Source organism: Pelophylax lessonae (genome assembly GCF_965119305.1).
Source record: "Pelophylax lessonae genome assembly, chromosome: 7".
NCBI classification, from domain to species: Eukaryota; Metazoa; Chordata; class Amphibia; order Anura; family Ranidae; genus Pelophylax; species Pelophylax lessonae.
The window spans coordinates 174,554,365-174,575,280 of NC_138774.1; the positions used below are offsets into that span (position 1 = coordinate 174,554,365).

Sequence of the window (20,916 nt, forward strand, 5' to 3'; positions counted from 1 at the left end):
TTAAATTAGTGATGGCTGCTGCTGACTGATAAGGTGTGTGTGCCTTTTAAATGTGACAGTGTGTGGGTCAGCGCTGCTCAAAGTGTGAAAAAATTCTCACAATATATAAATATACCAATAAATATTAAATGAAAAAAAAGGGGGGGGGGAATCTGCACTTAGGATATTAAAGGCTGCAGCCTACCTCTTAAATATAACCCTATACAGGGTATATGTAGGTATGATAGAAAGGGAGAAGGTATTGGTGCTGCCTGGATAAAGAAGTGGTCTAACTCAATATACACAAGGTGTGATGGAGTGTAAGTTGAATATAAAGAAAGCGTATGGTGTTATCGCTACCTAAGTAGCCTATGATCTGAGTAATTGTGCACAATGTATGATGGAATATCAAATATGCAAATATATTACACAGTGATAAATCTTGTGGAATATAAACAATGTAAGAATATCTTAATAAGATTAAATTAGTGTGCAAAATGGACAATGGGTAATCCCAAATCAAGTGGTATGTGCTCTTGAGCAATGTGTGTAGTCTTGTTATCGCCTAATGGACGTGATATACCAACTAAAGTGCAATGTGCTAAATAAATATTGCACAGGTGATATATGAAAAAATCCCACCAAATAAAAAGGTGAATAAATTAATTCCAATGACTCTATAAGAGTATATCAATGTAGGGGGGGATGAGAAATGGTGGTGCTACCTCAAGTCAGTAATGGAAAAGGATCAAAGACCAAATTAGTGGCAAAAAAATTGATCACCAATTATACCATATGAATATACAAATAAGCAGATAAATAGTATTCCAAGCGATATGGTTCAGAGTAAGGTATGCACAGAATAAAATAACATCAAATCTATACAATAGAGTCTTTAGATGAAAAAAACACCTCCTAACATATCACAGATGTATATTATCAAATATAAAGTGCAAGAAATGATCAGCAATAATAAAGTGCAATAAGTGATGTAAAAGTGCATTAATTTTTCTGTGTATGCAAAAAAGGTGCAATATCACGACCAAGTAAAGGCAGACGTGAACTATGATATATGGATATATAATATCCGTGAAAGAAGGAAATAATATTCAATCTATGTATCCAATGGTGTAATGGTGCCAAGGTGAAATGGTGATAAAGGAAATAACTAATAATAGTGCAAGGGACCAATAGTGTATGTATGTTTAAGAGTAAATTAATATAGGTGAATTATAGAAATAATAACTGTAAGTGAATCCCACCAGGAAGATGTTCCTGGGTCAGGGGAATGGTAGTAAGTGTTGGGAATAAATATATAATTCAACAAATAAGGTGACTATTGCTTAGGTGACCAGGTGCATTAAAAATAATTTTAGTCCATAAAGTGAATTTGGGATCCAAAAATTTGGAGAATCAAAAGCTGGTCCACAGGTAATGGTGCCGGTAAGATAGCCTTGGTGCTCCCTTCCCAATAATAATCGCACTCACCAGATAACAATACCCCTGCAGGGGTGATGGGCGTATTGCTCAGGGGGTAAATCACGTCAGGGCTTAGCGGCCATCAATGGATTCCTAGCCGGGTCCACCTTTTGGGGTATGGGGTAATACTCTCCGGTAATAGGTACCCGTTCACAAAGGCATCAGATAGGGGAATATTGGCAATGGTAGAGAGATCCGGTCCGTGTAGAGGAAAACAGAAGCCTCACATAGTGAAGTATTGTAAACATATATATTTTATTAAATAATAGAGAGCTTCTGTTTTCCTCTACATGGACCGGATCTCTCAACCATTGCCAATATTCCCCTATCTGATGCCTTTGTGAACGGGTACCCCTTACCGGAGAGTATTACCCCATACCCCAAAAGGTGGATACCATACGCTTTCTTTATATTCAACTTACACTCCATCACACCTTGTGTATATTGAGTTAGACCACTTCTTTATCCAGCCAGTGCCAATACCTTCTCCCTTTTTATCAATAAATATTAAATGCCATACTTAATTATGCATAAAAAAATCAACAGGTGAATAAATAAATAAATATAAATATATCAATAAATACAAAGTGCTGGGCGCAAACTGTGCTCAATAATACATAAAAAATCAATAAGTGAATAAATGGATAAATATATATATATAATCCACAATGAATAAAGTCCTTCAATGAATACATGGTGCACAGTTCATAAAGTGACAATGTGAGAAGTGCTTCAGTGCTCTGCTTCTTTCCAAAGTGCTGGTGCTCCTCCTCACCACCAAAACACTGTATGTGTAGAGCCTTATACCTATACCTTATACCTATACTGAAGGAAAAGCATCCGGGTATAAGGCTCTACACATACAGTGTTCCGGTGAGTGGGGACACTGAGGGGGAGCACCAGCACTTTGAAAGGAGCAGAGCACTGAAGCACTTCTCACATTGTCACTTTATGAACTGTGCACCATTTATTCATTGAAGGACTTTATTCATTGTGGATTATATATATATATATATTTATCCATTTATTCACTTATTGATTTTGTATGTATTATTGAGCACGGTTTGCACCCAGCACTTTGTATTTATTGCTATATTTATATTTATTTATTTATTTATTCACCTATTGATTTTTTATGCATAATTAAGTACGGCATTTAATATTTATTGGTATATATATATTGTGAGAATCTTTTCAAACAAACATAAATGACCGAGTGGACAGCACGGTCAGAATTCCTCCAACCAGAATTTTACTTTTTTTTTGTTGTTCTGCAGTACAACAGCTCCATAGGGACCATGTGCTGGGATATTTGACCAATTGCTGAGATAGTGCCAAAGGGAGACTGTGCCAAATAAAGACTGTGCATTGATATATATATAGCAATTACAGTGTTCTGTACAAGCAAGAACTGAGTACTAAGGTCTATAGAATGATGTCCAAAAATAAACCACCTATTGGGAAGACTATATACTTTAGAGGCAACATGCCAATAATTATATTTGTTATCTGAACAGCATAACAGAACATAGAAACATACAGTATGTGTCGTCTACTTCTATACATTGTATGTACACAGGAGTGTTTATTCAACTATAGTGCAAATCACAAATTGGGGATCATATGACAAAATAGCGCCCCCCTCCCCCCCCCCCAAAAAAAAAATATTACCAGAAGATGGAGCAGAGCAGGATACTCAGATAAAGCAGAATACAATATCTCTTCTTCCCACATTTCTTCTCATCTGGAGGGAAAGGAAATCAGCTGAAAGGTCTAATCAACATGGAACTCCCAGAACCCCCAAAACATACCATTTTATGTTGCATGTATTATAGTTAGACAACGAGAACACAGCTGTTTAGGATTAACATTAAAGTTGAGTCACTATCAGTTGTGGTTGGCTAGATTTATTACATAAAAGTTCATAAGCAACGCTTGATGGAAGGGAAAAACCATCACCTTCAGTGCGTCTGATAGCACACACCACCAACATGTGATCTCTCAATCTCCTTACCAGAATGAAGATGAAAAAAGCATGTAGCCAATGTCGGCAGAGGATCAACCCAGTGAGATATGTCAGTCCCCAATTGCAGCTTTGAACCAATCAACAGGGATGGTGTAATCCGATAAAACTCGCCAGCCAGCAACTCAGATATAAACCAAGAGGGATAAAGGAGATCTCATAGTGCAGTATGTTCAATAACTTTTAAAATGTATTTGCAAACATACTTACAAAAGCAGATAAAATCCAAGTATTAAAATATTTCAGAAGACCCGCGTCATTCAGCATGTGCGTGTCAGCGTGCCCACCTGATGCATTTCGGCCAGTCAGCCGTCGTCTGAGGTGTGGCTACGAGACACACACATGCCTTACATACTGTATGCTGAATGGTCGTAATGTCACTTCCAGCCGGGAGGGCGTTACCTTGGCAACTGAAAAACACAGGAAGCTCTGCAGTCCAAACACCAGACATAGCTGAGACAGGCTGTGTTACATATCTACAAGAATCCTGGAGAATTTCAATATATTTATTAAATCATTAAAAATAAAAAAAAGTATCATTCCCTTTTCCACTTGGCTATAAGAAACTGATACTGAGAAAAAGGAATCATGCTACTATTCAGGATCTACACATAGAGAATAAGAACAGATACTGGGACTTACACCCAGTATACAGGACACTGTAATATATGGTTACTCATACACCTGACTCTAATCCTACAAATTCCCTGACTTTGTGCATGTGTAAAGTGTGCAAGTGTAAGAATTGATACTGGTTTAAAGCCAAATGGTAGTCACAGCAAATATTGATTTTGATTTTTGTTCTGTTCGCTCACTTTGCATTTTGTAAATTGATACAAATAAACAATTAAAATATATATATATTTTTAAAGCATTCTTACTATACAGCATTTCTTCACACCTTACTAAAACTTTTGCACAGTACTGTATATATACACACACACATGTACAGTATCTCACAAAAGTGAGTACATCCCTCACATTTTTGTAAATATTTTATTATATCTTTTCATGTGACAACACTGAAGAAATGACACTTTGCTACAATGTAAAGTAGTGAGTGTACAGCTTGTATAACAGTGTCAATTTGATTTGCTGTCCCCTCAAAATAACTCAACACACAGCTATTAATGTCTAAGCCACTGGCAACAAAAGTGAGTACACCCCTAAGTGAAAATGTCCCAATTTTGGCCCAAAGTGTCAATATTTTGTGTGGCCACCATTATTTTCCAGCACTGCCTTAACCCTCTTGGGCATGGAGTTCACAGGAGCTTTACAGGTTGTCACTGGAGTCCTCTTCCACTCCTCCATGACAACATCACAGAGTTGGTGGATGTTAGAGACCTTGCGCTCTTCCACCTGCCGTTTGAGGATGCCCCACAGATGCTCAATAGGGTTTAGATCTGGAGATATGCTTGGCCAGTCCATCCCCTTTACCCTCAGCTTCTTTAGCAAGGCAGTGGTTGTATTGGAGTTATGTTTGGGGTCATTATCATGTTGGAATACTGCCCTGCGGCCCAGTCTCCAAAGGGAGGGGATCATGCTCTGCTTTAGTATGTCACAGTACATGTTGGCATTCATGGTTCCCTCAATAAACCAGGGGCGTAACTACAGGGGTTGCAGTGGTTGCAATTGCAACTGGGCCCCATGCTCTAGGGGGCCTGTGCGGCTCCCCTGTACACCTTAATAGGAGGGGCGGCAGAGGCAACATGTAGAGAAATCACTGTCCTTCTTCCTCCTGTAGTTGCAGGAGGAAAATGGAGGGGATTGGTTGCTCTGTGTATGCTGCCCCGCCACTCCTGATATCCAGTTCACTTGTGTTCTTCTGTCTCTGGGCCCCTGTGTGCTCCCCTGGTCCCCCCCCCCCCCACACTGTGCTCCCTCCCCTCTCCTGCTGACTGCTACAGAGGATGTGTCACAATAGAAAACTAGGAAGGGGATCAGTAAATATGTAATTTACCAGCTCCTTCCTTTTCTGAATGGACAGTCATAGTTAGTGACATTGTAAAAAAATAAAATAAATTGATAAAAAAAGAATACAATTAAAATATCAAAAAATAAAAAACTGCTGACACCAGTGGGTGAACTTCCAGGATCAAAAAAGGTTACACTTGCAATGGGGCCCTGGCATTCCGCCACTGTGAGGAGGCCCCAAGATGGCAGGAAGGGGGCCCACTGCAGAACTTGTGAAAGGGCCCCGCTGCGGGACTGTAATAAAGGGCCCCAAGTTTGAAGGGAAGGACCCAGGGGGACCCTTCATGGTCTCATGCCCTGACTGTAGCTCCCCAGTGCCGGCAGCCCTCATGCAGCCCCAGACCAGGACACTCTCACCACCATACTTGACTGTAGGTAAGACACACTTGTCTTTGTACTCCTCACCTGGTTGCCACACGCTTGACACCATCTGAAACAAATAAGTTTATCTTGGTCTTATGAAACCACAGGACATGGTTCCAGTAATCCATGTCCTTAGTCTGCTTGACTTTAGCAAACTGTTTGTGGGCTTTCTTGTGCATCATCTTTAGAAGAGGCTTCCTTCTGGGACAACAGCCATGCAGACCAATTTGATGCAGTGTGTGGTGTATGGTCTGAGCACTGACAGGCTGCCCCCCCCCCCCACCCCTTCAACTTCTGCAGCAATGCTGGCAGCACTCATAAGTCAATTTCCCCAAGACAACCTCTGGATATAACACCAAGCATGTGTACTCAACTTCTTTGGTCGACCATGGCAAGGCCTGTCCTGAGCGGAACCTGTCCTGCTAAACCTCTGTATGGTCTTGGTCACCATGCTTCAGCTCAGTTTCAGGGACTTGGCAATCTTCTTATAGCCCAGGCCATCTTTTTGTAGAGCAACAATTCTTTTTTTCAGATCCTCAGAGAGTTTGCCATGAGGTGCCATGTTGAACTTTCAGTGACCACTTCCAGCGATAACACCAAATTACCTTATAAAGTTACAAAGACCTTGTAACATTAACGAGTCATATGACATCAGGGGGAAAATGGTAATTGAGCCCTATGTGGAAATTTTCACTTAGGTGTGTGCTTCCTTTTGTTGCCAGCAGTTTAGACATTAATGGATGTGTGTTGAGTTATTTTGAGGAGACAGCAAATTTACACTGTTATACAAGCTGTTCACTCACTACTTTACATTGTTGCAAAGTGTAATTTCTTTAGTGTTGTCACATGAAAAGATATAATAAAATATTTACAAAAATGTGAAGGGTGTACTTGCTTTTGTAAGATACTGTATATACCAAGCAGGTGCCAATGATCATAAATGTCATATGTAGGCTGAAACACAGTCATTAACTGAAACAGCTGTGTAAGAGGCTTAAAACTAGAAGGGAAATAGTCAAACTCTGTTACTAAGGTGAAGTTGTGGAAGACAGTTTCATGTCACAGGTTATACACCATGGCAAGACTGAGCACAGCAACAAGACACAGGTTACGTAGTTTATACTGCATCAGCAAAGTATCTCCCAGGCAAATATATCAAAGCAGACTGGGGTTTCAAGATGTGCTGTTCAAGGTCTTTTGAAGAGGCACAAAGAAACGGGCAACTTTTGGGACCGCAGATGTAATGGTCAGCCAAGAAAACCTAATGCGGAAGATGAAAGACACATCATGCTTACTTCCTTTCAACATCGGAAGATGGCCAGCAGTGCCATCAACACAGAACAGGCAAAAACCAGTGGGATTCAGGTATACCCATCTACTGTCCAGTAAAGTCTAGCCAGAAGTGGTCTTCATGGAAGAATTGCAGCCAAAAAAGTCATACCTCTGTAGCACTGCCCCCTTGAGAACTGCTGAAATGTGTATCTCGAGATCCCCCTGGGTTACCATTAGCAACTGCAGCATGCATAATTTAACTCTTTTCTTCCTGGCTCAGTCAATAAAGAGTCTAGGGGTTGTAGTTGTTTTTGTGTTTTTATTTTAAAATTGGGATTAGGAGAAGGGAAGAGTGGGATACTCCAGAATTGAACTATTCAGAAAAGATGAGGACTCCTGTCTGTAGATGCAGCCAGGCTGCTGATTTACCTTGTCACTAGTTAAACTTTAGGATTAATTGATCCAGATTAGATGACTTGATTGAGTAACTTCAGGGTACTCGCCTAGCATTCCCTTTCACTCCACCAGCTGACACCCTTCCTCTGACTATACTACTCCGGGATGGCACCCTCTCAGGTCAGGCCCCTAGACATGATCCACTGTACTCACAATACTGTTTTTCTTCCAGGGTCTCCAATGTCTCAACCTCTCCAGCCAGCTCTTCTGGACCTCTGGGTTCAGCTCCTTCCTTCTGGTCCACCAGGCCGACCCCCTGCGACCACATACCAACTGCTACAGAGGAGGAGGCAGCCGCCACCCACCTTCCGGGACTCTGCTCACCAGCCAAAGACCCTGAGCACATGTGCTCCTGGCTTTTATACCACACCCCAGAATGCACCGAGACAACTAGTCTATGCCAATCACTGAGGCTGTATCAAAACCTGTGTACCCATTGGCCTGGTTTCCTCCACTTATCACTATGCCTCCCTATTGGACAAGTGTGAAACACTCCCTAGACCAGATGAATCATAAACTGAGCACCATGAGCATACTTAACTCACAGATCTTGCTCTCTGTTAAGCAGAAAGCAAGATAGAATTTGCCTGCTGCTCCTCTGATAGGCAGACAGAGCCAAAACTATACTCACTCTCTAGCACCTACTTAGGAGGGTGCTACAATCACCCCTGCCAAACCGAGCCTTGTCCTCACTGACTCTGAGGTAGCCGCCCCTACAAAAATGATTTCCCAAAAAATTTCTTATGGATTATCCCACAAACCAGGAAAAGGGGGAGAAGGGAAACAACAAATATATATATAGATCTGCTGTACAAATATTAACAAGGTTATCTACACACAATAGGTGCATTTAAATCAATGCACCCCCGCCAAACAAAAATCTGTCTGGACAGGTAAGAGCAACATCTTATCTGATTAACTAAATACAATATTTACATTGTACAAATGGTGAAGGGTCTAGCCAGACCCGGAAATCCAGAGCAAGCTTGCAAAGGAAATGTGAATTAGGCATGTATTAAGCATGACTATTTGGACCAGTGAGACCTCTCCTCGGAGGCGACCTTCTCACCACATACTTTCCAACTATACATTCACGTAGAAGTCACTTCCAACCCACTTGACTTGGTGTTCAGCTGTTACTCCTGAGTCCTGAATCAGGTTACAGTGGAACCCTATCAAGCCATCTATCTATCTAGACTTTACACACCATTCTTGGTGAGTAGATGATAGGCACATTCCCACTTCCAGCACTAGGACACTGACTCTCCTCCCATCACAGTAAAACTCTCAAGTTCAGAGTGAAGACATGCGGAGTCCACCTGAATGATGCTCACAGTGTCCTTTTCCTCCTGTAGCACTCACAGATCCTGCTCTCTGTTAAGCAGAAAGCAATATAGAATTTGCCTGCTGCTCCTCTGATGGGCAGACAGAGTCAAAACCATACTCACTCTCTAGCACCTACCTAGGAGGGTGCTACACCTCCATTGTGGAAACAAGGCTAAACGACTCAATTGTGCACAAAAATATAGGAACTGGGGTGAAGAAAAATTGCAGCATGTGCTCTGGGCTAATAAATCAAAATTTGAAGTATTTGGCTGTAGCAGGAGGCAGTTGGTTCACCGAAGAGTGGGAGATCGATACAATAATGAGTGTTTGCAGGCAACAGTGAAGCATGGTGGAAGTTTGTTGCAAGTTTGGGGCTGCATTTCTGCGAATGGAGTTGGAGATTTGGTCAGGATTAATGGTGTCTTCAATGCTGAGAAATACAGGCTGATATTTATCCATCATGCCATAAAATTAGAGAGGAGTGTGATTGGCCCTAAATTTATTCTGCAGCAGGACAACATCCCCAAGCATATAGCCAATGTCATAAAGAACTATCATCAGAGTAAAGAAGTCCTGGAAGTGATGGTTTGGCCCAAACAGAGCCCTGATCTCAATGTTGAGTCTGTCTGGGATTACATGAAGAGACAGAGGGATTTTATGCAGCTTACAGTACATCCAAAGAAGATCTGTGGTTAGTTTTCCAAGATGTTGGGAATAACCTACCTGCAGAGTTCCTTCAACAACTGTGTGCAAAAGTACCTAGAAGAATTGATAGTGTTTTGAAGGCAAAAGGTGGTTACATCAAATATTGATTGCTTTCTATTTAGTTAAGTGATAAAAAAAAAAAAACATTACCACTTCTTTTTCTGAAAGCATTCCTAATTTAAATATTTTTTTCATTTTTTCAATCATTACTGACTGTGGAAACTTCACACTGGTCCTCATGCAACTTGGATTCTGTGCCTCTCCACCAGGGCCGGACTGGGTATGAAAACCAGCCCTGGAAAAAATTACATACCAGCTCCATAGCATTGCATCGTCATACCAGCACAACGTCGATTTCTTGTTCATAAAAGGTAAAATCATGCATTTTAAAGCACATTTAATAAGTGCATTATTTATAGATAAGACAGATATAAAAGCACACAAAGGACATATATAAAGAGCAAAAAAAAAAAAGGTTGTAAACGTGGAGCAATCATCAAGATTAGACCCTTTATTAGGGGGAGGGGGGCAGATCAGCATTTTATTAGGGGGAGGGGGGCAGCATTATATTAGGGGCCCTAATATGCTGATTCTCCCCCCCCCCAAATGCAATACAAGAGGACGAGGTTTCCCCCCCCCCCCAGCCTTATACAATGCTTATCCCCCCTCCCCTAATACAATGCTTATCCCTCCCTCCCCCTAATACAATGCTGATCCTGGCCCCCTCTCCCTAATACATTGCTGATTCCTCCCCTCCCCCTAATACACTGCTGACCCCCCCTGGCCTCCTCCCCCTAATATAATGCTGATCCCCCCTCCCCTTAATACAATGCTGTTCCCCTCCTCCTAATACAATGCTGTTCCCCTCCTCCTAATACAATGATGACCCCCCCTGGCCCCCTCCCCCTAAAACAATGCTGTTTCCCCCCAGCCCCCTCCTCCTAATACAATGCTAACCCCCCTCCCCCTAATAAAATGCTGCCCCCAGGCCCCCTCCCCCTAATACAATGCGGATCCCCCTCCTAATACAATGCTAATCCCCCCGGCCCCCTCTCCCTTATACAATGCTGATCCCCCCTCCCCCTAATACACTGCTGACCCCCCGGCCCCCTCCCCCTAATACAATGCTGATCCCCCCCTCCCCCTAATACAATGCTGATTTCCCCCCTCCCCCTAATACAATACTGATATCCCCCCAAAACAATGCTGATTCACCCCCCCTCCTCCTGATACAATGCTGTCCCCTAATACAATGCTGATCCCCCAGCCCCCTCCTCCTAATACAATGCTAGCCCCCTCCCCCTAATACAATGCTGATCCCCCCTCTCCCCTCCCCCTAATACAATGCTGATCCCCCCTCTCCCCCTAATACAATGCTGATCCCCCTCCCCCTAATACAATGCTGATCCCCCTCCGGCCCCCTCTCCCTAATACAATGCTGATCCCCCCCTCCCCCTAATACACTGCTGACCCCCTCTGGCCCCCTCCCCCTAATACAATGCTAATCCCCCCAGCCCCCTCCTCCTAATACAATGCTGACCCCCTCCCCCTAATACACTGCTGACCCCCCCTGGCCCCCTACCCCTAATACAATGCTGATCCGCCCCTACCCCTAATACAATGCTGATCGCCCCAGCCCCCTCCACCTAATACAATGCTGACTCCCTCCCCCTAATACAATGCTGTTTACCCCCCTCCCCCTAAATGTGGGGGGGTCAGCATTGTATTAGGGGGAGGGGGCCAGGGGGGGTGGTGGATCAGCATTGTATTAGGGGGAGGGGGGGCGGATCAGCATTGTATTAGGGGGAGGGGGGCGGATCAGCATTGTATTAGGGGCCCTAATATGCTGATTCTCCCCCCCCCCATTGAATCTTACCTGGCTTTTTACTTGTGGCAGCTCAGGTTCTGCTCTGCTCACACTGTGACCTTTCCTCCTGCTGCGATGATGCTGCTGGCTTCTGTGTGGGAGGGATCGGCGCCATCATGTAGAGAGATGCAGGAGATGATACGCCCCCGCTGGATGTGACGTCACGCCGCTCACAGCGGCTGGCGTAGGAGAAGATATCCATCACTGGAGCCAGGTGACAGGGGGGGCATATCAAGCGGCCGGACGGCCCCATCTTAAAGCGGCGGTAGCGTAGTGGCCCCATCCTAAAGTGGCGGTAGAGTAGCGGCCCCATCTTAAAGCGGCGGAAGCGGCCCCATCTTAAAGCGGCCCACCGGGAAATTTCCTGGTATCCCGGTAGGCCAGTCCGGCCCTGTTCTCCACTCTTTCTCCAGATTCTGGGACCTTGATTTCCAAATGCTGGTGTTTGTCCACTGTGTTTTATCAAGTCCAAAGTCAGCGCAGCCCTCTACCATGAAATGTTAGAGTACTTCATGCTTCCCTCTGCTGACCAACTTTATGGAGATGCAGATTTCATTTTCCAGCAGGACTTGGCACCTGCCCACACTGCCAAAAGTACCAATACCTGGTTTAATGATCATAGTATATTTGTGCTTGATTGGCCAGCAAACTCGCCTGACCTAAGCCCCGCAGAGAATATGTGGGTTATTGTCAAGAGGAAGATAAGAGACACCAGAGCCAACAACGCCGATGAGCTGAAGGCCGCTATTTAAGCAACCTGGGCTTCCATAACACCTCAGCAGGGCCACAGGCTGATCGCCTCCCTGCCACGCCTCATTGATACATTAATTCATGCAAAAGGAGCCCTGACCAAGTATTGACTGCATACTATACTGTACATGGACATACTTTTCAGTAAACCAACATTTCTGTATTAAAAATCCTTTTTTTTTTTTGGTCCTATGTAATATTCTACTTTTCTGAAATAATGAATTTTGGGTTTTCACTAGCTGCAAGCCAAAATCATCAAGATTAAATGATAAAAACTTATCTATATAAAATAGATGAGTTTCACTTTTTAAATTGAATTACTAAAATAAATTACCTTTTTGATGATGTTCTAATTTTATGAGATGCACCTGTACATCCCAACTGTCCGGGATTTTCCGAGCTGTAATGTAAATCCCAACAAATCAAGGCTGAATCCCAGAGCAGAGCCCATTGCCAGAACAAGTTTCAGTAAGGAGCTCCAGCGACTTTCCCAGTAGGGGTGTACTAGCACGGGCACCAGTGACACCTGCCCTGCAGATTCTGCGGGGTGTCTGGGTTCACACGCCATTATCACATAGTTCTATTTCAGCTGGCATCTCTCCCTGCTGGGTGCCTTTCACACTAACTTACTGCAGAGCTGACCGAATCTGCCTTCTCCTCCTTGGCTCTGATATTTTCATGTACACAAACAGGAGGAGGAGCGGGAAGGAGGGACAGACACCATTCTACATGTGCCCTGCTGATCTGAAGCCTGTAGTAAGCAAATTATAGATGGACTCTTGTAGGTAAGGGGGAGGACAGCGACTGAGAAAGTGTGTGTGGGGGGGGGCAACTTAAAGTGGTTTTAAAGCTAGAATGTTTTTTTATATCTTAATGCAGTCTGTACATTAACCACTTGCCGACTGCCGCACGACTATATACGGCAGCAGTCAGCTCCTCACAGGCAAAGTGACGTATGGGTACGTCACTAGCCTGTGAGGCTCTAGGGAGCGAGCGCGCGCCGCCGGAGGCGTGCTCCCGCTCGCTCACAGACCCCCCCCCGCGCATGTGAACGGCGGACTCGATGTCCGCCGCTCACTCGCGTTCGTCGGTTACACCGGGAGAAAGGCAGGCGGCTAATGTAAACACAGTCGCCTGTCATTCTCCCCTGTGTAACAGCACAGATCATACGGTCCTGCTATGTAGGACCGTAGATCTCTGCTGTTACATGAAAAGCCACATCCAATCACACTAAGAAGCACGCCCCTAGGGACACACATAGTCACTGCATCTCTAATAAAGTTAACCCCTTCCCTGCCAGTGTCATTTTTACAGTAACAGTGCATATGTATAGCACTGCTTACTGTAGTAATGTCACTGGTACCCCCAAAAGTGTCAAAAATGTCAGTCAAGGGCCTGATCTGTCCGCCGCAATGTCGCAGTCCCGCAAAAAAAAAAATCACAGATCGCCGCCATTACTCGTTAAAAAATAAATAAATAAAAATGACAAAAATCTTTCCCTTAGTTAGTAAACGCAATAACTTTTGCGCAAACCAATCAAAATACGCTTATTGCGTTTTTTTTTTACCAAACATATGTCACAGAAAACAAATTGGCCTAAAATTTTAAAAAATTTAGATTTTTAAATTTTTTTGGGGAATTTCATATAAAAAAAAATGTGAAAAATATTGTTATTTTTGCAAAATTGTCGCTCTTTTTTTGTTTATAGCGCATGATCAAAAAATCGCACAGGTGATCAAATACCACAAAAAGAAAGCTCTGTTTGTGGGAAAAAAAGGACGTCAATTTTATTTTGGTACAGCGTCGCACGACCGCGCAATTGTCCGTTAAAGTCACGCAGTGCTGAATCGCAAAAGAGGCGCCGGTCAGGAAGGGGGTAAAATCTTCCGGGGCTTAAGTGGTTAAAGTGGTTGTAAATCTCAGACATGAAATAGAACAAAGCATATCAAGAGCACTCATTCCTCTGCTATCTGCATTTGACAAGTTTCTCTACACCAGGAGGTAAAAAGGTGACAGAGGAGGGAGCTCCAGCACACAGCTTGCGATTGACAGCCTCAGTGTGTTTCTGTGTGAAGGGGCATGGCATACCTCACAACTTTCTAAGATGGGAATAAGGGACACCTATTAGCATAGGTACCGTATATACTCGAGTATAAGCTGAGTTTTTCAGCACATTTTTTTGTGCTGAAAACGCCCCCCTCGGCTTATACTCGAATCAAGGAAAAAAAAAAAATTTCCTGTCCGCTCCGACGGGTTTAAGGTTTAAAAATGGCGCCGCCCGTCGCATACATGTCACCGCGCACGCGCCGCCGGCGCTCGTGTAATTTCGGCTATTCCCGGCGCTGCTCGGTAGAGGCCGGGAATAGTCGAAAGTATACGAGCGGCGGCGGCGCGTGCGCAATGACGTGTCGGCGCCGGGCGGCGCCATTTTTAAAATGAAGGCGCCTCTGGAACAGGTAAGTGATACAGCTTCACTACCTGCCATTATGCAGGGCTGCGGGCACACTACAAGGGATGCAGTGCTGCGGGCATGGTCCACATGTACCATGCCCACAGCACTGCATCTCCTGTAGTATGCCCACAACCCCGGATCCTCTTGTACCATGCCAGTACCCTGCATTCTCCTGCACCATGCCAGTCACCCTGCATTCTCCTGCACCATGCCAGTACCCTGCATTCTCCTGCACCATGCCAGTCACCCTGCATTCTCCTGCACCATGCCAGTCACCCTGCATTCTCCTGCACCATGCCAGTCACCCTGCATTCTCCTGCACCATGCCAGTACCCTGCATTCTCCTGTACCATGCCAGTCACCTTGCATTCTCCTGCACCATGCCAGTCACCCTGCATTCTCCTGCACCATGCCAGTCACCCTGCATTCTCCTGCACCATGCCAGTCACCCTGCATTGTGCATTCTCCTGCACCATGCCAGTCACCCTGCATTCTCCTGTACCATGCCCGCCGCCCTGCATTCTCACCCTAGGCTTATACTCGAGTCAATGATTTTTCCCATCTTTTTGTGGTAAAAGTAGGGGTCTCGGCTTATACTCGGGTCGGCTTATACTCGAGTATATACGGTAAGTAGGCATAGGACACACATGGCCATGCTTTCCTTAAAGGAGAATTGTACAAACAAAATGGATTGGCTAAGCCCACAAGTGCTTTTTTTTCCCACCACTATTCCTTTATATTGGCTTTTTGAACTTACAAATGCAGCAATTTAGAAATTGGAGGAAAGATTTAGCACTAGGAAACACTTTTTGATAGATAAATAGTGCATTTTATATACAACTATATACTGTAGATAAGACCAGAATGAGGGACAAATGAGGAGAAAAGAGGGACAGAGGGACTTTGTTCCAAATCAGGGACAGTCCCTCCAAATCAGGGACAGTTGGGAGCTATGGACTGTGGGGGTATGTCCCTTCCCTCCAATCAGCTCTCAGCTTTCCTCACTGACCTCTGTAGAGTGTAATTTTGGCTCCCTACCCCCTGCTTTATAGAACCTCAGACAAGCTGTAAAAATTTGCCACTTTGAAACGAAGGTAGAGAAAATAAAACTACAGATAAGCAAGTACAACTTATGTAGGAGGATTTATTTAAACCCTGTATCACCTGAGGCTAGTACAGTATAACAGTATATGTAAGGGTTTACAACCACTTTAAGGTAAAAAATCTTCTGTGTTATTCTCTCCCCCCTGCCCCTTATACTTACCTAAGCCCAATTTTGATCCAGCGCTGACATGTTTATATTATTATTTTTTATTTTTTTTATTTAGGTTTGCAATCACTTTAACAAATGATGTATACTCTGAGTGATTTGGCGTGATTTGGGGGATGGAGTAAGAGAATATGTGCTAGGGGGTGCTTTGGTAGGGAAGAGGACTTGAGAGTGGGGTTGGTTTTAAAATCTGCCTGACAACCCCCCCACCCCTCCCCTCCCCTCCCCTCTAGCTCAAGTCCTTCCCCCTCCCAAAGCACCCCCTAGTACATATCCTCCCCCAAATCAAAGAGAATCCAGCTGCCACAGCGTGGATGATCATGGCGTCTGGGACCACATGCCCCCCTGCAAGAGATGCAGGGCTATTGCCCCATGTTCCCATGCTAGCCTCCTCTGTCAGGGAAGATAGTGAAGCCAAGTGAAAGATTTGAAGGACACCCGGATTTTGTTCAAATCTCAGAAGGTTCCAAAACAGGGACAGTTGAAAAGTATGGATTTATATTAGACTAGTGCAGGCGTGGGGTATTTGGAGGAAAGTGGATTTTTGCTGGAGAGGATGGGAGGGAGAATTTGTTTCAGGATCAGAGGGAGTTTGTGCTGGAAGGGGGATTTGAGGGAGAGGATTTGTGCTAAAAGTAGGGAGAGGATTTGTAGTGGGAGGGGGATTTTGGGGGGGGCAATTTGTGCTGGGGGGGTTTTGAAGAGAGGGCAGAAGGGTTTGTGCTGGAATGGGGGGGGGGGTGGATTTGCCATAGAAGCTGGGAAAAGATTTACGCTGGGAGGAGAAGGATCTTTTCCAGAAGGGTGATGAGGGGGTGGGGGCAGAATTTTTCCTGGGAGAAGAAATTTGGAGGGGGGGGGGATTTGGGCTGGGAAAATTTGGAGAGGGAAATCAGGTGGGGGAGGATATATACTGGAATAGGGGGGTTGGCCTGGGAGGTAGGATTTTAGGGGTGGAAGAGGATGTAATCTGAGAAGTGTATAGGAGGGGGGGGGGGATTAGTGCTGGGAGGGGCAATTTAGGGGGTGGGGATAGTGCTGGGACTAGGGATCTGAGGAGGGCTTGTGCTGAGGAAAGGGGAGGTAGATGTGTACTCCTGGCTTCTACTATGTATCACACACTCCTGTCCCCTGCGTTCTGTGCATCACACACTCCTGTTTACTGCATTTTGTGCATTACATACTCCTGAATCCTTTATGCTGTGCATTACATGCTCCTGAGCCCTGCTCTCTGAGCCCTGCTCTCTGTGCATTACATGCTCCTGAGCCCTGCTCTCTGTGCATTACATGCTCCTGAGCCCTGCTCTGTGTGCATTACATGCTCCTGAGCCCTGCTCTCTGTGCATTACATGCTTCTGGGCCCTGCTCTCTGTGCATTACATGTTCCTGAGCCCTGCTCTCTGTGTATTACATGCTCCTGAGCTCTGCTCACTGCGCATTACATGCTCCTGAGCCCTGCTCTCTGTGCATTACATGCTCCTGAGCCCTGCTCTCTGTGCATTACATGCTTCTGGGCACTGCTCTGTGTGCATTACATGTTCCTGAGCCCTGTTCTCTGTGTATTACATGCTTCTGGGCCCTGCTCTCTGTGCATTACATGTTCCTGAGCCCTGCTCTCTGTGTATTACATGCTCCTGAGCTCTGCTCACTGTGCATTACATGCTCCTGAGCCCTGCTCTCTGTGCATTACATGCTCCTGAGCCCTGCTCTCTGTGCATTACATGCTCCTGAGCCCTGCTCTCTGTGCATTACATGCTTCTGGGCCCTGCTCTCTGTGCATTACATGTTCCTGAGCCCTGCTCTCTGTGTATTACATGCTCCTGAGCTCTGCTCACTGTGCATTACATGCTCCTGAGCTCTGCTCTTTGTGTATTACATACTCCTAAACCCTGCTAAACTCCTAAATCCTGACTACAGCCCTCAGTGCGTTACATACTCCTGATCTTTAAACACACTGCATTACACACCCTGGACCCCTGCACTCTGCGTTATGTATCCTCAAACAGATACTGACTGAAGTACTCTGTGTATTGCCCACCCCCAACCCCTGTGCTCTGCCTTATAGACTCTTGCACTATATACATGCACACGTACACACATAATACTGTATGGAATATAGTTCTCACCATAGTGTTCATTGTCTCAACAGTTGCTGGTTGCTATCCAGTCTCTGAAGATTTTAATGAAGTTCTTCTTTAAGGTAGGATCAGACAAAGTGTGAGCTCAATTTCTATTTTCAGTGTGTGCAAAACCATTTGTAATGACATTTTTTTTTCTCTTAAATTATTGCGCTGGGGTTCATATGTGTCTGTGAGACTCTTGCTTTTGGCTGTATATCAGTCAAACATAATTTTAAAGGTACAAGGAAGCCTGTGTTTTGTTAAACCATGCCCCTTAAGCTCTCCCACTATTAAGAGTTTAGCCATACCTACTTTTTTCTATGGCAGCTTTGTATGCCGCTGGTCACTTCCTTCCTCAAGTGTTCCTCATTCTGTCATTCAAAAGTTGGAGGGGTATGTATACATAATAACAAATACTCAGCATTACACCCAGTATGCAGGACAAGGACAACCATGCTAGGCTATATCCATACTTGGGAGATTTTTAATTGATACTGAGCCATACACCTAGGACACAGGACAAGTACAAATATGCTAGACTATATCCATACATGGGAGATTAAAGTAAAGTCTCATTTTTTTTAGGTAAAAATAACAAACATGGTTTACTTGCCTGCTCTATATAATGGCTTTGCACAGAGCAGCCCAGATCCTCCTCTTCTCGGGTCCCTCTTCGGTGCTCCTGGCCCCTCCCTCCTGTTAAGTGCCCCCTATGGGGGCACCCGAGCCGAGAAACAGCTCCCTGTGTCCATTCAGACACGGAGCCGTGTACTGGCCCTGCCCCTTTCTCTCCTCATTGGCTGACTGACTTGGAATGACAGCAGCAGGAACCAATGGCACCGCGCTGCTGTCTCAGCCAATGAGGAGGGGAGTCACGGGCAGATGAGACACGCCTGCAACATCGCTGGATCTAGATGGGCCTCAGGTACGTAGTAGAGGGGCTGAGGGGGGCTGCTGCACACAGAAGGCTTTTTATTTTAAGGCATAAAATAAAATTGAAATCCTTGTGACTTTACAACCACTTTAAGAACAGATACTGAGATTTACACATAGTATGCACGAGGCACTCTTGTTACATGCGCTTTTATTAATCTATGTTTTGTAAGTATGTTTTTGGCTTGTGAAGCAAATAAATAGTTTTAAACATACTTCACTATGCATGGCCTTTCTATTTTTTAATGGTGGAAACGGAGGTGGATCCCTACCTACCCTTATCCAAGGCTATATGGAAAAATACCTTTGAGATCCTGGCAAAGAGGGCTTATGTGCAATATAATTTCAAGGCTCAAAAATTTTGGCAATTTGGTGAGTGGGGAACCAAGAGGGGTCACCTATCACTTTGAAGCACTTTGTATAACCTTCAGCACCTGAGCACCTTAATGGATCACGATTAAGGACTTTTTTTATTGATATTAATTTTTTATTGAAAATATTTTTGCACCTTTTAGTTTGCACTGATGAACTGATTATATTTATTTCACATGATGTATATTTTTCATTAATGCTAGCGCTGCTTAAATTTGGTTTTTAATATTATCCTAAGATTTGCTTAGTGTTGCAGCTGCTGCATACCATTTATGCACTTTGTATACATAATAATTTATATATTTAATTTATATTTTTACATATTTATTGACTCACTTATTCAGCTGATCTACCAGCGCGGGTTTTAATTTAGTTTTTTCACATGCAAGACTAATGCATAGCTTCCTGATATGAAGTGACTGTTCCAAATCAGGGACAATGTCCCTCTGTTCCTCTTTCATCCTCATTTGTTCCTCATTTTGGTCTGATCTATATAGTTGTATAATAAATGCACTATTTATTATTACTATTCAAAAAGTGTTTCACAGTTCTAAACCATTCATCCAATTTCTAAATTGCTGCATTTGTAAATGTCAAAAGTTAGTATAAAAGAAATAATAGTTGTGTAAATAAAAATAAAAAAATTAATAAAAAACACAACACTTGTGGGTTTAACAAAACATTTTTTTGTAATTCTCCGGCATGGCAGGGGGTGTGTCATATGCCTACATACTTTTGCTAATATGTGTCCCTCGTTTCTATCTCAAAAAGTTGGGAGGTATGCTAGTGGCACTGTGTGCTATATCAATATACCGAACAAGAAAAGCTACAGGGAATTATACCCACAATATGGGACACGGACAAGTGGCACTGTGCTACATCCATCACAGATGCTGTATTTTACAATCAACAAAGACTTCATCAGCATTATGTAAATGCATTGCGTATTAAAAGAAATAAGATTAGCACTACCTAAACAACTAAATCATGTGCTCAAATCAAAATTATTATGACAAAACATATACATGTGACTTTTAGAAGACTTAAATTAGTCGGTTTCTCTCCTTATTCAGACAAATGTAAAAAGTCCAATCACATCATATAATTAGATCAATGAAGAAAAAGTCCAACAAAATCTTCAATTATGAACAGTGCCAAAATCTTCTGTGAAAGTGCTCCCTGGTTCCACAAAATATGTGACATACAATAGTCTTCTCACCTCTGTACTAAACGTCAGAAGTCAAAAGAGTTTTGTAGCACCCTCATAGGCAGCTGCTAGGAGTAGGTCAATGTAGTTCTGGCTCACGGTGTTCAGTGGAGCTGTATTTTTGTTGTTAGGTAAATTTAGTTTGTCTCACTATAATCAGTGTGGCTACAATCTTTGGGTTAGGTAAATTCAGTTCTAGCTTAGTTCTAGCTGTATTCAGTGCAGCCGCATGCAATTAGTTAGGTCTGTTCAGTGTTTCAGCTGCTGCAGGTTTGATTGCTCTCTCTGCTTTCTAGAGAACAGTGGATCTCTCTGGAACATAGGTGTGGAGCAATGCAAATAGCAAAATATGTATATACAAAGTATAT

At 43.8% G+C, this 20,916-nt stretch overlaps 1 protein-coding gene and 1 pseudogene across 2 annotated transcripts in view; one reads left to right on the forward strand and one right to left on the reverse strand.

The window, feature by feature from the left end:
- RPL7A (ribosomal protein L7a) overlaps positions 1-20,916 on the forward strand; it is a 475,634-nt gene that overhangs the window by 340,118 nt on the left and 114,600 nt on the right. The window lies entirely within an intron of this gene.
- LOC309559429 (histo-blood group ABO system transferase-like) overlaps positions 1-20,916 on the reverse strand; it is a 63,543-nt pseudogene that overhangs the window by 26,572 nt on the left and 16,055 nt on the right. Inside the window, exon 2 of the transcript XR_014226205.1 lies at positions 3,130-3,202. The product of XR_014226205.1 is annotated as a histo-blood group ABO system transferase-like (transcript). The remainder of the gene's footprint in view (positions 1-3,129; positions 3,203-20,916) is intronic.